Genomic DNA, 16015 nt, shown 5'->3' on the forward strand with positions numbered 1-16015 from the left:
TTTGCTTTGACATTAGCGTTTGGGTCAGGGGTTAAAGTGGACCCACAACAATCTAGATTCCCTCCTGTGGCTGCTTGCTCCACTGTCCAACATGTCACTGTCTTAACGCCACTTCTGTCTATAGTAGAAGAAGTGAAGATTATCATTTGTGTGCAGCAGAGGCTCTGATTGGCTGCTCAATTGAGTGGTCAAGCAGTACCTCACACAAAACCTGCCCCCAGCCATGGCTAAGAGGCAGAAGAGGAAAAAAGGCATCAAAAGAAAGCAGAACATGTCACTTCATGAGAGACATATACATTGGAGGGGAGGAAGTTGATTGACACATTTTCTTTTTTGGTAATAGCAATGGGGACTGGTGACATAGTTAGTCTGTTGAAAAAAGGCAAGTCCATCTAGTTCAACCAATAAAAAGGAGAAAAAAAACATACATATACACAATCTTATACCCACAGTTGATCCTAAAGTACATTTTTTTTGCTTTAGGTATACTTCAAGTGTCAGGTTTAAAAATTCAGATTTTATGTGTTGGGTGGTGTCAGGGACACCACCCAACCTTTGATGCAAAAGACAACATCCCACATTTCCAATAACCTGGTCCAGAATATTACAGAATGTAAATAAACCTTTACTGGATGACCATCAGGGAAAAAATGAAAAGTTAACACTGAAGGTTAAAGTGGAACTTCACCTTAAAATGGAAATTCCGTTGATCCTCCTCCTCCCTTTTCCTCTTCTACTTTTGGCACTTTTTTGTCTATTTCTAGCAGGTACTCAAAACCTACTTCTGCTGGAATTGCCTAGGGAAAAGGTCCCCTCACAATCCCCAAACAATCCTCTGGAACACATCACAGGTCCTAGAAGGCTGCAGGTATATTCACAAAGCTCAGTGTGGATTGTGCATGCGCACTGGGGAGCCGGATTTGAAGCTGCAGGCAGGCAGAAAGCTTCCCGCAGTATACATGGGGGCACAGGGGACCCAAAGTATTTGAAGCTGCTGACTTTTGAATTTGTTTTCAGGGTAAAGATACTCTTTAAGTGTGAGTTATGCTTGCTGACTTTTGATCATGTCAAAGCTGCTTCTCCCTCCGAACAAATCTATGGGAATACAAAATAAACTTGACACAGGTCAGAGGTTCAACTGCACCTGTATATTAATCTCAGAAGCATTCCTCTGCACAACCCAAAGCCTGTTGTCAAAGGATTTAGGGTTAGGTTAACAATTAGAAAAATGAAGTGTTCTCTGTTGGGGAGGCTGTGTTTAGTGTGAGGTGAATGAAGGGTTAAGGTTTAGGGTCAGGGCATGTAAGGCAGCTTTTTTCTCTTGAATGAATGGCTAAAGTCTTATGTTGAGAGCTTCCAGAGTCACATTTTAATTGATGCAAATCTATTATTTATGTATGTATGCTCACATATTGTAATACTCTCTATTCTTTCACTGATTTAGGTTGGCTGTGATTGGTGCAGAAGAGCCTGATGTATTGATAGTGAACTAGTGGGGTGATCCTGCTCACTTCTCTAGGATAAGAGATTTTTGCTAGGGTAGGGAGTGTAAATAGTTAACTGACACAAGACTCCCCCCCCCCCCCCATGTAAGGAGTGTGTACACAACAAGGCATTGCTCCTAACCAGAGGACAAAGCAGACACACCAAACCTGAATAACCTTGTATAAAAAATAAATGCTCTAAGTAAAAGTTGTAAAAACATGTTCTCTTGCTGGATGAAGGGAAATATACAATCAACTTTAATTTAACACAGGACACTACATCCTGTGTCATAGTTGGGTCTAAAGTCTCTAGAATGCCTCCCCTTGTGTTACTGGACAATCAAAATCTGCATTGACACATTCCATGCTGATTGGATAAAGGCAACTAGGTTATCAGTGTGTCTATAAATGCTGGAGTATATGCCTGAGAGTTATGGGTGCGAAAGATATTTCACAGAATAAATCCAGTTAAATGTGATCTACTACTAGCTACACCAGGGGTAGGCAAACTTTTTGACTTGAGGGCCGCAATGGGTTCATATATTGGACCCGGGGGCCGGACCAAGAGTAGATGAATGATGTGTATGTGTCATCCATAGTAAGTATAGTAATATTCCCCCATAGTAAGCATAGTAATTAATCCCCCATATAGTAATTCATCCCCCATAGTAATTCATCCCCCATATAGTAATTCATCCCCCATATAGTAATTCATCCCCCATAGTAATTCATCCCCCATATAGTAATTCATCCCCCATAGTAATTCATCCCCCATATAGTAATTCATCCCCCATATAGTAATTCATCCCCCATATAGTAATTCATCCCCCCTATAGTAATTCATCCCCCCTATAATTTCATCCCCCATAGTACTATTCCCCCCCAAGTAGTAAGCCAAGTCAATTCACTTACCTTTGCTCCGCGCGTTCCTCTCGCCGTGTTCCCGCGCCGTTCCGGTCTTCAGGGCGGACTGTGAGAGGAGCCTAGCTCCCCTCACGTTCGTCACGCTGCCCCGCCTACACAAATCCTGACAGCCAATGTATCACACTCCGCGGGCCGGATTAAAAGGTCCGCCGGGCCGGATTAAAAGGTCCGCCGGGCCGTAGTTTGCCCATTGCTGAGCTACACCATGACTTTGATACATGAGAACGTATATGTATGCATATGTACTGTTTAAAATATTCAGTCCTTTAAATAAAGGGTCATTATTATTTGTACACATAGAAAAATACAAGCCCTTAGAAGAAGAAAAGCTCACTCATTCATATTGTTTATGCTAACAAAATATATTAAAGGACATCTGTCATTAAAAAATCAGCTGCCTGGTTTATACACCAAATGTTAGCTTTATATTCTGCAGGCTGCTGATGTAAATATTTAATTTATTTTGCCTTCATAATGTACGTTTTTTTATTACATGACATGAACATGAAAACAATATATAATGTGTCCAAATCTCTCCATCATTACATGTGCATTGAATACCAGCAACTTTCAATTAAACATGGCCCAGTGACGTAGCTGACGCCTGTACTCTGTGTAACTCTGATACTGCGCTTATGACCCCTGCACTCTGTGCATTACTTAATCCTGACTCATAGTACAGTAGATTCAGCTTTCTTTCTTTAGCTGTACCCCTTTAAGCCCCTCCTTCTGTTACCATAACCATTTCACTACTAAGGGTACCAAAGGCATTTTGTCCTTATACCTCCTTGGATGTTTGCCTCTTATTTGCCTCCAAATCATTGGATTCAGGCATTCCAATCATCCCCATGGTGTATAAAATCAAGCACCTAGGCATGCAGACTGCTTCTACAAACATTTGTGAAAGAATGGGTCGCTCTACGGAGATCAGCGAATTCAAGCGTAGTACCATGATAAGTTGCCACCTGTGCAATAAGTCCATCCGTGAAATTTCCTTCCTACTAAATATTCCAAAGTCAACTGTTAGTGGTATTATGGCAAAGTGGAAGCAACTGGGAAAAACAACTCAACCATGAAGTGGTAAACCACGTAAAATGACAGAGCAGGGTCAGCGCATGCTGAAATGCACAGTGTGCAGAAGTCACCAACTGTCTGCAGAGTCAATAGCTAAAGACCTCCAAACTTTGTGTGGCCTTCAGATTAGCACAACAGTGCGTAGAGAGCTTCATGGAATGGGTTTCCATGGCCAAACAGCTGCATCCAAGCCTTACATCACCAAGTGCAATGCAAAGCGTCGGATGCAATGATGTAAAGCACACCACCACTGGACTCTAGAGCAGTGGAGACGTGTTCTCTGGAGTGATGAATCACGCATCTCTGTCTGGCAATCTGATGGACGTGTCTGGGTTTGGCAGTTGCCAGGAGAACGGTACTTGCCTGACTGCATTCTGCCAAGTGTAAAGATTGGTGGGGGGGGGGGTTATGGTATGGGGTTGTTTTTCAGGGGTTGGGCTTGGCCTCTTAGTTCCAGTGAAAGGAACTCTTGAGGCGTCAGTATACCAAGACATTTTGGACAATTCCATGCTCCCATCTTTGTGGGAACAATTTGGGGATGGCCCCTTCCTGTTCCAATATCCCTGTGTCCTGACCTCAACCTAAAAGAACACCTTTGGGATTAATTAGAGCGGAGACTGCAAGCCAGGACTTCTCGTCCGATATCAGTGCCTGACCTCACAAATCCCATCCTGGAAGAATGGTCAAACATTCCCATAGACACACTAGTGGACAGCCTTCCCATAACAGTTGAAGCTGTTATAGCTGCAAACGGTGGGCCAACTCAATATTGAACCCTACGGACTAAGATTGGGACGCCATTAAAGTTTATGTGCGTGTAAAGGCAGGCGTTCCAATACTTTTGGCAATATAGTATACAGTGCCTTGAAAAAGTATTCGTACCTTGAAATTTTCCACATTTTCTCATGTTACAACTAAAAACGTAAATGTATTTTATTGGGATTTTATGTAATAGACCAACACAAAGTGGCACATAATTGTGAAGTGGAAGCAAAATCATAAATGGTTTTAAACATTTTTTACAAATAAATATCTGAAAAGTGTGGCATGCATTTGTACTCAGCCCCCCTGAGTCAATACTTTGTAGAACCATCTTTCACTGCAATCACAGCTGCAAGTCTTTTAGGGTATGTCCCTATTAGCTTTGCACATTTAGAAGGTGAAATTTTTGCCCATTCTTCTTTGCAAAATAGCTCAAGCTCTGTCAGATTGGAAGGAGAGCGTCTGTGAACAGCAATTTTCAAGTCTTTCCACAGATTCTCAATTCGATTTAGGTCTGGTCTTTGACTGGGCCATTCTAATACATGAACATGCTTTGATCTAAACCATTCCATTGTAACTCTGGCTGTATGTTTAGGGTCATTGTCCTGCTGGAAGGTGAACCTCCACCCCAGTCTCAAGTCTTTTGCAGACTCTTGCAGGTTTTCTTCTAAGATTGCCCTGTATTTGGCTCCATCCATCTTCCCATCAATTCTGACTGGCTTCCCTGTCCTTGCTGAAGAAAAGCATCCCCACAACATGATGCTGCCACCACGATTCATGGTTGGGATAGTGTGTTCAGGGTGATTTGCAGTTAGTTTTGTGGAACATATAGCGTTTTGCTTTTAGGCCAAAAAATTCAATTTTGGTCACCTTCTTCCATGTTTGCGGTGTCTCCCACATGGCTTCTCGCAAACTGCAAATGGAACTTCTTATGGCTTTCTTTCAACAATGGCTCTCTTCTTGCCACTCTTCCATAAAGGCCAGATTTGTGGAGTGCACAATGAATAGTTGTCCTGTGGACATTTTCTCCCACCTGAGCTGTGGATCTCTGCAGCTCTTCCAAAGTTACCATGGGCCTCTTGGCTGCTTCACTGATTCATGCTCTCCTTGCCTGGCCTGTCAGTTTAGGTGGACGGACATGTCTTGGTAGGTTTGCAGATGTGCCATTCTTTCCATTTTTGGATGATGGATTGAACAGTGCTCCGTGAGATGTTCAAAGCTTGGGATATTTTTTTTATAACAACCCTGCTTTAAACTTATCCACAACTTTATCCCTGACCTGTCTGGTGTGTTCCTTGGCTTTCATGATGCTGTTTGTTCACAAATGTTCTCTAACAAACATCTGAGGGCTTCACAGAACAGCTGTATTTATACTGAGATTAAATTACACACAAGTGGACTCTATTTACTAATTAGGTGCCTTCTGAAGGCAATTGGTTCCACTAGATTTTAATTAGGGGTATCAGAGTAAAGGGGGCAGAATACAAATACAAGCCACACTTTTCAGATATTTATTTGTAAAATGTTTTGAAAACCATTTATCATTTTCCTTCCACTTCACAATTATGTGCTGCTTTGTGTTGGTCTATCACATAAAATCCCAATAAAATACTATAAAATTTTTGGTTGTAACATGAAAAAATGTGGAAAAGTTCAAGGGGTATGCATACTTTTTCAAGACACCGTATATAAAATGTATACACTGTGTATTTATATATATATATATATATATATATATATATATATATATATAATATATATATAATATATACTGCCTGTGTGTGTGTGTTTGTGTGTGAAGGACAAAAAATATACGCATATAAAATGTAAAAATATATACAGTACATATACTAAAGGCATTTATCAAAATATAAAATTTTGTGCAATCATGGCCCTTTAATGGCAGAGATCCACAACATGGAGAGTGGCTCTTATTATTATTATAATATAGGATTTATATAGCACCAACAGTTTGTGCAGCGCTTTACAAAATGAAAGTAGACATTACAGTTACAATACAATTTGGTACAAGAGAAAACAGAGAGCCCTGCTCGTTAGAGCTTACAATCTAGGAGCTCTTAAAGAATAACGGATATATTTTGCTGGCTGGCATTGGGTACTGTTTGATAAACACCCACCTAGGCACACAAGGAGGTCCAAATGTTCCTGTTCACACTGAAATGTGCTTTTGCCCTAAAGCATGCTTCAAATGCATACAGTTGAAATAAAAGGAGTCTCCAACAATAACGTCTTGAATGACAAAGCAACAAGGCAGAATCTGTCAGGTATCACTAATCAGGCAGAACCAGTTTAAGCCCTAGCTCACACCGGTGCAACTTGTCACTTGTTTTGATCATTCCAAATCACATGACAAGCCGTACGCTATTGCCGGCAATGGAACCGTTCAACCCGACACATCGATACTGAAAGTAGTTCCTGCCCTATTTTTCTGGCAATTTAAGAAGAGACTTGCATAGACATCTAAGCATGAAGTCACACAAATGTCAGGCAAGTCACACTTGAAATCGCACTTACCTGAGCCTTTGAAACCCTGCTACTTCAAGTGAAGAAGAGCGATTTCAAAGTTGCATTCATTGTGAACCAGGTCTACCTGTTCTCTCAATTAGAAGGCAGATAGTTAAAAAACACAGATAAAAATATCTGAAATTAAGATTTCTGGTTAGTAGTTGCACATCACATATATGCATGCCACATGCAATGCATACATTATATATATATATATACACACACACACACACACACACACACAGTGGGGCAAAAAAGTATTTAGTCAGCCACCAATTGTGCAAGTTCTCCCACTTAAAAAGATGAGAGAGGCCTGTAATTGGCATCATAGGTAGACCTCAACTATGAGACAAATGAGAAAAAAAATCCAGATAATCACATTGGCTGTTTTGGAAAGAATTTATTTGCAAATTATGGTGGAAAATAAGTATTTGGTCATTATCAAAAGTTCATCTCAATACTTTGTTATATATCCTTTGTTGGCAATGACAGAGGTCAAACGTTTCCTGTAAGTCTTCACAAGGTTGGCACACACTGTTGCTGGTATGTTGGCCCATCCTCCATGCAGATCTCCTCTAGAGCAGTGATGTTTTGGGGCTGTCGCAACACGGACTTTCAACTCCCTCCAAAGGTTTTCTATGGGGTTGAGATCTGGAGACTGGCTAGGCCACTCCAGGACCTTGAAATGCTTCTTACGAAGCCACTGCTTTGTTGCCGGGCGGTATGTTTGGGATCATTGTCATGTTGGAAGACCCAGCCACGTTTCATCTTCAATGCCCTTGCTGATAGGAGGTTTGCACTCAAAATCTCACGATACATGGCCCCATTCATTCTATCCTGTACATGGATCAGTCGTCCTGGTTCCTTTGCGGAGAAACAGCCCCAAAGCATGATGTTGCCACCCCCATGCTTCACGGTAGGTATGGTGTTCTTTGGATGCAACTCAGCATTCTCTCTCCTCCAAACACGACGAGTTGTGTTTCTAACAAACCGTTTTATTTTGGTTTCATCTGACCATATGACATTCTCCCAATCCTCTTCTGGATCATCCAAATGCTCTCTAGCAAACTTCAGACGGACATGTACTGGCTTAAGCAGGGGGACACGTCTGGCACTGCAGGATCTGAGTCCCTGGCGGCGTAGTGTGTTACTGATGGTAGCCTTTGTTACATTGGTCCCAGCTCTCTGCAGGTCATTCACTAGGTCCCCCTGTGTGGTCCTGGGATTTTTGCTCACTGTTCTTGTGATCATTTTGACCCCAGGGGGTGAGATCTTGCGTGGAGCCCCAGATTAAGGGAGATTATCAGTGGTCTTGTATGTCTTCCATTTTCTAATTATTGCTCCCACAGTTGATTTGTTCACACCAAGCTGCTTGCCTATTGCAGATTCAGTCTTCCCAGCCTGGTGCAGGTCTACAATTTTGTTTTTGGTGTCCTTCGACAGCTCTTTGGTCTTCACCATAGTGGAGTTTGGAGTGTGACTGTTTGAGGTTGTGGACAGGTGTCTTTTATACTGATAACAAGTTCAAACAGGTGCCATTGATACAGGTAATGAGAGCAGGACAGAGGAGCCTCTTAAAGAAGAAGGTACAGGTCTGTGAGAGCCAGAACTCTTGCTTGTTTGTAGGTGACCAAATACTTATTTTCCACCATAATTTGCAAATAAATTCTTTCCAAATCAGCCAATGTGATTGTCTGGATTTGTTTTTCATTTTGGCTCTCATAGTTGAGGTCTACCTATGATGCCAATTACAGGCCTCTCATCTTTTTAAGTGGGAGAACTTGCACAATTGGTGGCTGGCTAAATACTTTTTTGCCCCACTATATGTATATATATATATATATACATACATATATATACATATATATATTATTTATTTTTTATTTTATTTATTTTTATAATCTTTAAAATCACTGAAATAAGTTTTCATATCAGATGGTGCTACAACTGTATACAGGCCAACCAAATGTGTGCTGTTTCACATTGTTGCCTTTATTTGAAAATTCTTGTTTACCTGCTTCTAGAGCTGGAAATTGATCAATCCCTTGGCTCATGATGCTGAATTACAGCTGCAATAACAGTAGAACAAGCTTGCAGTGAATTCCACAGGCACCTTAAACACACATTACAAAACTCTACTTCCTTTCAAAGGTTGTTTACACCAGTTTTACAGCAGATTAGTGTGATATACAGCCAAAAGGAGCAGGACAGGGAGCTCCTGTGTATAAGGTGCTATGTTTGATATGTGAAGCCCCTGATCTCATCATAATATTCTTCTAATAATTGCTGTATGTTTAAAAGTCCTCTGTATAAGGGGCCCAGTCAGAGATTCAGCACCAGTGAAGGTGGACAGGGCTTATAATATATCTCAAGAACCCAATTACTAAGGACAAAACTAACAGTATTTAACAAATGAATGTATTGTGGTATTATGAGTTTGCAGGCCTAAAACAGGTACACAATCACAAAGACTCAAAAACATTCAAAAATACCTAGCAATGTTTTCCAAAACATTTCCATAACTGCAGATCTTGTAATACTTGTCATTTGTGCTCCCAGTTGCTAAGAGCTTAAACTAATACAAATGTTAGGGCTGTATAATGTTATTGGGTGTAAATGTTGTATGTATGCTTTCCAGGAAATATACAGTATCAACTTAATTTGTATGGTTTATGGTCTTAAAGTGATTGTAAACACTCACCTTGTAATTCAGTTTAAAAAAGAAATGAAAGGCAAAACATTTGCGTATAAATATAAAAAAGAGCTAGGGAAAGAGAAACAGCAAGACACTGATCTGCCTAATGAAAAGCTGAGCAGGGGAGGGGGGGGCATATCAGGACAAGTCTGATCATTGGAGAGCAGGCTGAGTTCCCAGCACAGCTAGAGAACTGACCAGTCTGTATTGTGTCCATGCTCCTATGGCTAGTGTGATAATTTTTAGAGGTTCGCCTCAATTCCCTTCTATGGAGCAGAGGGTGTAAACAGTCAAATATCCATTTGCACCTGCCGACATCTAATCCAACCCGATCCACCAAAAACAGATGGACCCATTACCCTTCTGTCTGTTGGATCGGATAGCAATAAGATGGAAACGGACAGGCGGTCTGTTTGCATCCAACCGCCCACAGAGAACAGTGGGCTGTGTCCGAGTCTGCTCTGCATAAGCGGAGCAGACACAGACCTATCATCCACTTGCTCAGTGGGGATCAGCAGATAGATCCCCCGCTGAGCAATTGGATCTGCTGAAGGATCCGCACAGTGTAAAAGGGGCCTTAAGGAGAAGAAGTGGTAAACTGTAAGCTATTGGTTGTGTGCTGCTGCAATGGATATGTGAACTGTCCTACATTGTGTAGGTTTGGTTCCCACAGACTCCCAAGACTTCCCAAATAAGGCTGGACTATGCTCCTCTGCCCTCTAACTCCCTGGACAGCGGGTGCAGGGGAAGGTGTGCACTGAGGAGAGGGGACAAACTTACTGCATCACATGGGGGAGAGGCTGCAGAGCTGAAGGATATAGCCACCTGTGCATGCCTGTATGCAGTGCCGGAGATCAGAGGCTGAGAGCGGCTGCTACACTGCACAGCTGTACTGTCTCCCATCTCTGTACTGACCTCCCAGGGTTACAGCAGCGGGGTATACACTGTACTGCAAGGAGCCAAAAACTTCATTCTCTCACAGCACCATTTTGGACATGCACCCCCCCCCCCAATACCACCTTAGCAAGCTGGGGATTGATTGCTGGGACCGCCCGTCATTCCAGAAACCTGCTGGTTAACTTGTAAGGCTAACTAAGTCAGCTCCAGCTCCTGCCCTCCATCCAGTACTGTGCTGCCTCTCCACTCTCCATTCTGCAGTGACGATGAGAGCAAAGGAGGCAGTGCGGGATGATCAGCAAAGCAGGAACACGCTTGCGATGTACTTGTCGACTGCCTGCGGTCACCAAGTAGATCTGGATTGATGGGTTGCCGACCCCCACTGTAAGGCATTTCAGTCTTTGCAGATGACACCAAGCTGTGCAGTGGAATAACGTCTTTACAAGATGTCTTCAACTTACAAGCCAACCTCAATGCACTGTTTAATTGGGCAACTATGTGGCAAATGAGATTTAATGTTGATAAATGTAAGGTTATGCACTTGGGGGCTACGAATATGCATACATCATACATACTAGGGGGTACAACTGGGGGAATCAATGGTGGAGAAGGATCTGGGGGTTCTGGTAGATCACAAGCTTAATAATGGCATGCAATGCCAAGCTGCGGTTTCTAAAGCGAGCAAAATCATCTCTTGTATTAAAAGAGGTATAGACTCCAGAGAGAGAGATATCATATTACCCCGGTACAAATCATTAGTAAGACCTCATCTGGAATACGCAGTTCAGTTTTGGGCACCAATTCACAAAAAAGAATATTGGGGAACTGGAGAAAGTGCAGAGAAGGGCAACCAAACTGATAAGAGGCATGGAGGAGCTCAGCTATGAGGAAAGATTAGAGGAACAGCATTTATTCTCTCTTGAGAAGAGGAGATTAAGGGGGGATATGATCAACATGTATAAGTACATCAGTGGTTCATATAGTGAACTCAGTGTAGAGATATTCACCCTGAGGTCATCACAGAGGACAAGGGGCACTCTTTACGTCTGGAGGAAAAGAGATTTAATCTCCAAATACAGAAAGGTTTCTTCACAGTAAGAGCTGTGAAAATGTAGAATAGACTCCCTCAAGAGTTGGTTCTTACCACCTCAGTGGATTGCATTAAAAAAAATGCCAAATGTCAGGGTTCCGGGTATGACCAGAGGTGTGTGGACTGACACAGGGAAACGCAGGCTTCAGATATAGTATAAACAATATAATTTAAGACTAAACAATACATAAACGCAGTGCAAGACTAAACATAAACACAGTGCAAACAAACCAAACCAAAACCCCCAACAGATAACAAAAGAACAATACTAAGCGTAGTCAGACGGGCCGGGTCAGGAACAATCAGGCAGACAAGGTACCAAAGGAGCAGACTGGAGACTGGTCAGGAATAGCAGAGGTCAGGACAGGCGGAGTTCAATCAGAGTCAGGGATCAAGCAGGATCAGACAGGAAGCAGACAGGATGCAGGTACAGGGGCTCTTGGGAAACGTACACCAAGGCCCTGATTGCCAGTCTGGCCATTCCTTATATGCACCTCCTGCAATCAGCCTCAGGTGTTTTGGCTGACTGCAGGAGTGAGCCTCTGGTTGCTGAGAGCACCCGCTGGCCAGTCCTGGTACTGCAACCCACAAGGCAGGTGAGTCCCACCACTATTGGCGAGTCCATTCCTGACACCTGGATTCTTTCCTAGATACACACAATATAACTGGATACTAACATTTATAGGTAAAGTTGATCCAGGGAATATCCGATTGCCTCTCAGGGGATCAGGAAGGAATTTTTCCCCTGCAGGAGCAAATTGAATAATGCTTTGCTGTGCTTTTTTTGTTCAGATCAACTGTGGGTATAGGATTATAACTTTTTTTTTTATGGTTGAACTAGATGGACTTTTGTCTTTTTTTCAGCCAGATTAACTATGTAACTATGCATTGCACTAGTGATCAGCATATCGCTGGTGCCATTCAAGTCTCCTGCAGACCTGTCAGTATATCTACTTGCCTGTACAAGATGTACGGGCAAGCAGATATACTGACAGGAAGATTCAACTAACTACCAAAGCGCTCCACAGCTCCGTGGTAGTTCACTGAGACCTACAAGCCGACAGCCGCTAAGGCTGTCAGGACTTGTAGTTCATTCATTCACAGAACACTGTGAATTAACGACTCGGCTGTGTGGGTGGAGCCCCACACGGCCATGCTATAAAAGTGACAGCTTGTACGGAGAACTTCTCCCCTTACTTCTGTCACAAGGAGAAAGGGGGAGGGGGTAGAGGGGATGGGGCAGCGGCTGCAGCATTGGGAACATTTTACCAAAGGTGAACTTATCCTTTATATAAAAATTTTTTTACTTGTGAGCCAATAAGGTGTATAGTAAACGGCTTCTATCAATAAGATCCCAGGCTATTTTGCTCACCCTCATAAATGTGAGTTATCAGTGCATACAAATGAAGAAAATATAGATGCTGCGCTCTATCAAGACCTATTATCTGTATATAGTATAAAAACTGTATTTGCATTAAATCTCTAATAGCTGCATAATCTCTTATGTGTAACCATACATGATTGTAATGCCAATCAATACCCAAACATGTGTTGGTAATAATCAATACATGAATTTGAAAAATATATAACAAAGTTGGTGATAAAAAAAATAAAAAAATTAAAGTCTGCAAAATTATTCAAATTTGTGTGCTTCGATGATTAAATAAATAATCCAATTAATAAATAAATATCAAAAATAAAAACTGAGAAATATGGAAAATAAAAGGTAAAAATTAAATGAATTTTGTGCAAAAACGCAAAACAAACTTGGTGCAGAGTTCAGCAGGGATGAGATATCTGTGTGCTCTCCTTCCAATCAGCCTGAGGTGATGCAGGTGAAAGTTGCAGATAGAGGGCTACTATGTAAGCCTGAATGGTCATATGGATCTCTCCCTCCTCAGATCTTTCCTTGATCCAGCCCTTTAAGTATTCCTCATATGGATCATTTAAATAGAGAAAAGTGCATAGTGTTTTATCGTTGATAAAAATAAACACTTTAATATGCACTCAATATGCACTCACATTGATTAAAAACAATCTGCACTTTGTATAATAGCCGCTTAAAGCGGTGAAGACCAGCCTCTCGGGTGTGCTCGCATACACTACCAGTACTCGCCATGTAAGGATGCGTGGTGATGTCACTGCCTCTCTCCACAGGGATTCGTGGCTTCGTCCGGGGGATGTAGTGACTAGTGATACTGATTGGAAGGATTGGAAGGCTGATTGGAAGGAGAGCACACAGATATCTCATCCCTGCTAAACTCTGCACCAAGTTTGTTTTGCGTTTTTGCACAAAATTCGTTGAATTTTTACCTTTTATTTATTTTCCATATTTCTCAATTTTTATTTTTGATATTTATTTATTAATTGGATTATTTATTTAATCATCGAAGGACACAAATTTGAATAATTTTGCACAGACTTTAATTTTTTTTTTTATCACCAACTTTGTTATATATTTTTCAAATTCATTTATTCATTATTACCAACACATGTTTGGGTATTGATTGGCATTACAATCATGTATGGTTACACATAAGAGATTATGCCGCTATTAGAGATTTAATGCAAATACAGTTTTTATACTATATACAGGTAATAGGTCTTGATAGAGCGCGGCATCTATATTTTCTTCATTTGTATGAACTTATCCTTTAATCACAACCTTTCAGTCTATTTTTAGTCTGGTTTAGTTTCTCATGATCAGAACAAAGCCAAATTAGGCAAAGAACTTCTCAGCTTTTACTCTGTGCCCTAATGCCAAATGACTATAGGACCGGACTTGAACCAGTACTTGGCACAAAACAATTATAGACCACTAAGGTCCTTATAGAGATGAGGGGTCAGGATGAAGTGGGAAGACTGAGTTTGACCACAGAAATAATGACACCTGGTAGAACTTTGCAGCCTAAAGGCATTCAAACATTATCCAACAAAACAGAAAGGAATAAAATGTATTTTGCAATCATAGCCACAGTAGTGCTATAACAAACTAAACACAACATTTTTCAAAAATATAAAATAAAAAAATAAAGCACCCAGTGTTCACTTGTGAAAAACTTAATAAATGTCCATATTGTATGTTCCACTAAAATACAGTCTTCTTATTCCCTGTATGCTTCCACAAACACTGCATGCTTCAGTGTTACCCACTTCACACAGGACACTCACTAACCAAACCATATTGCCTCTCATTCTCATGATCGGCTTAATATGCTTTCTATTTAAATGCACCGCTTCTAAGAATCTAATTTCGTCATCTGAGCTTCCTCCATTCAACAGATGCACTCCGCCACAAGAAAAAAAAGAAAATCCATAATAGTGCAGTAACGCTAAACACACTATTTACAGTGGGAATAAAAAAGAATCACCACCCCCCTTTAAAATAATCACATTTTGTTGATTTGCAGCCTGAAATGAAGACCGTTTTATCCAGCTCTATTTGCTCAGTACAACTTATAACATCCAATTGAAAGATATGACACCAGCATGGCAGAAAAATAACAGAATCACCCTCCTTGAAAAAGGATCACCCCCTTGAGTCAATATTTTGTTGAACCACCTTTTGCTCTAATTACAGCCTTTAGACTGTTGGGATATGTCTTTACTGACTTTGCACATCTAGACTTTGCAATGTTTGCCCACTCTTCTTTGCAGAACTGCTCAAATTCAGTTAAATTTGATGGTGACTGTTGACTGCAGTCTTCAAGTCATTCCACAGATTTTCAATGGGGTTTAAGTCGAGGCTCTGACTAGGCCATGCAAAGATATTAACCTTTTTTTCCTTCAACCACTGTGTGGTCATTTTGCTGTGTGCTTTGGGTCATTATTATGTTGGATGGTAAACCTTCTTCCCATTGAAATCTTTTTGGCAGAAGGCAGCAGATTTTCCTCAAGAATTTGATGGTATTTTACCCCATCTATTTTTCCTTCTATCCTGACAGGTTCTCCAGTCCCTGCTGCAGAGAAACACCCCCATAACAGGATATTATCACCTCCATGCTTTACCATAGGAATTGTGTTATTTGGATAGTGAGCTGTATTGGATTTCTACCAGACATATCATTTAGTGTTGAGGCCAAATGATTCATTTTTAGCCTCATCTGAGCATAAGATGGTTTTCCATGTGTCGTCAGAATCTTCAAGGTGCATTTTGGCAAAGCTCAGTCGTGAATGCATGTGGCTTTTCTTGAGCGGTGGCTTTTTTCTTGCAACCCTCCCTTACAAGCCACATTTGTGGAAAATTTGTGATATTGTTGTCACATGCACACAATGACCATTCCTTGTCATCAATTCCTGCGACTGCTTCAAAGTTGATGTAGGCCTTTTGGTACCTTCTCTGACCGGTTTCCTCTTGGCTCTTTCATCAAGTTTGGAGTGACATCCTGATTCATGGAGGGTATGTGTTGCACCAAATACCTTCCACCACTTAATAATAGAATTCTCTGTGCTTCCAGGCATTGATAAAGCTTTTGAAATTTTTTTTGTATCCATCTCCTGACTTGTGCCTGTCCACAACATTATCCTGGAGATTTTTTGACAGTGTCTTGCCACCCATAGTTG

The 16015-nt window shown here is 41.2% G+C and overlaps 1 protein-coding gene across 1 annotated transcript in view; it reads right to left on the reverse strand.

Moving 5' to 3' along the window:
* The window catches only part of VPS13B (vacuolar protein sorting 13 homolog B), a 1305797-nt gene that overhangs the window by 1009169 nt on the left and 280613 nt on the right, over positions 1-16015 (reverse strand). The window lies entirely within an intron of this gene.

Source organism: Staurois parvus, unplaced genomic scaffold (genome assembly GCF_062004578.1).
Source record: "Staurois parvus isolate SC_StPar_1 unplaced genomic scaffold, SC_StPar_1.0 ptg000052l, whole genome shotgun sequence".
NCBI lineage: Eukaryota > Metazoa > Chordata > Amphibia > Anura > Ranidae > Staurois > Staurois parvus.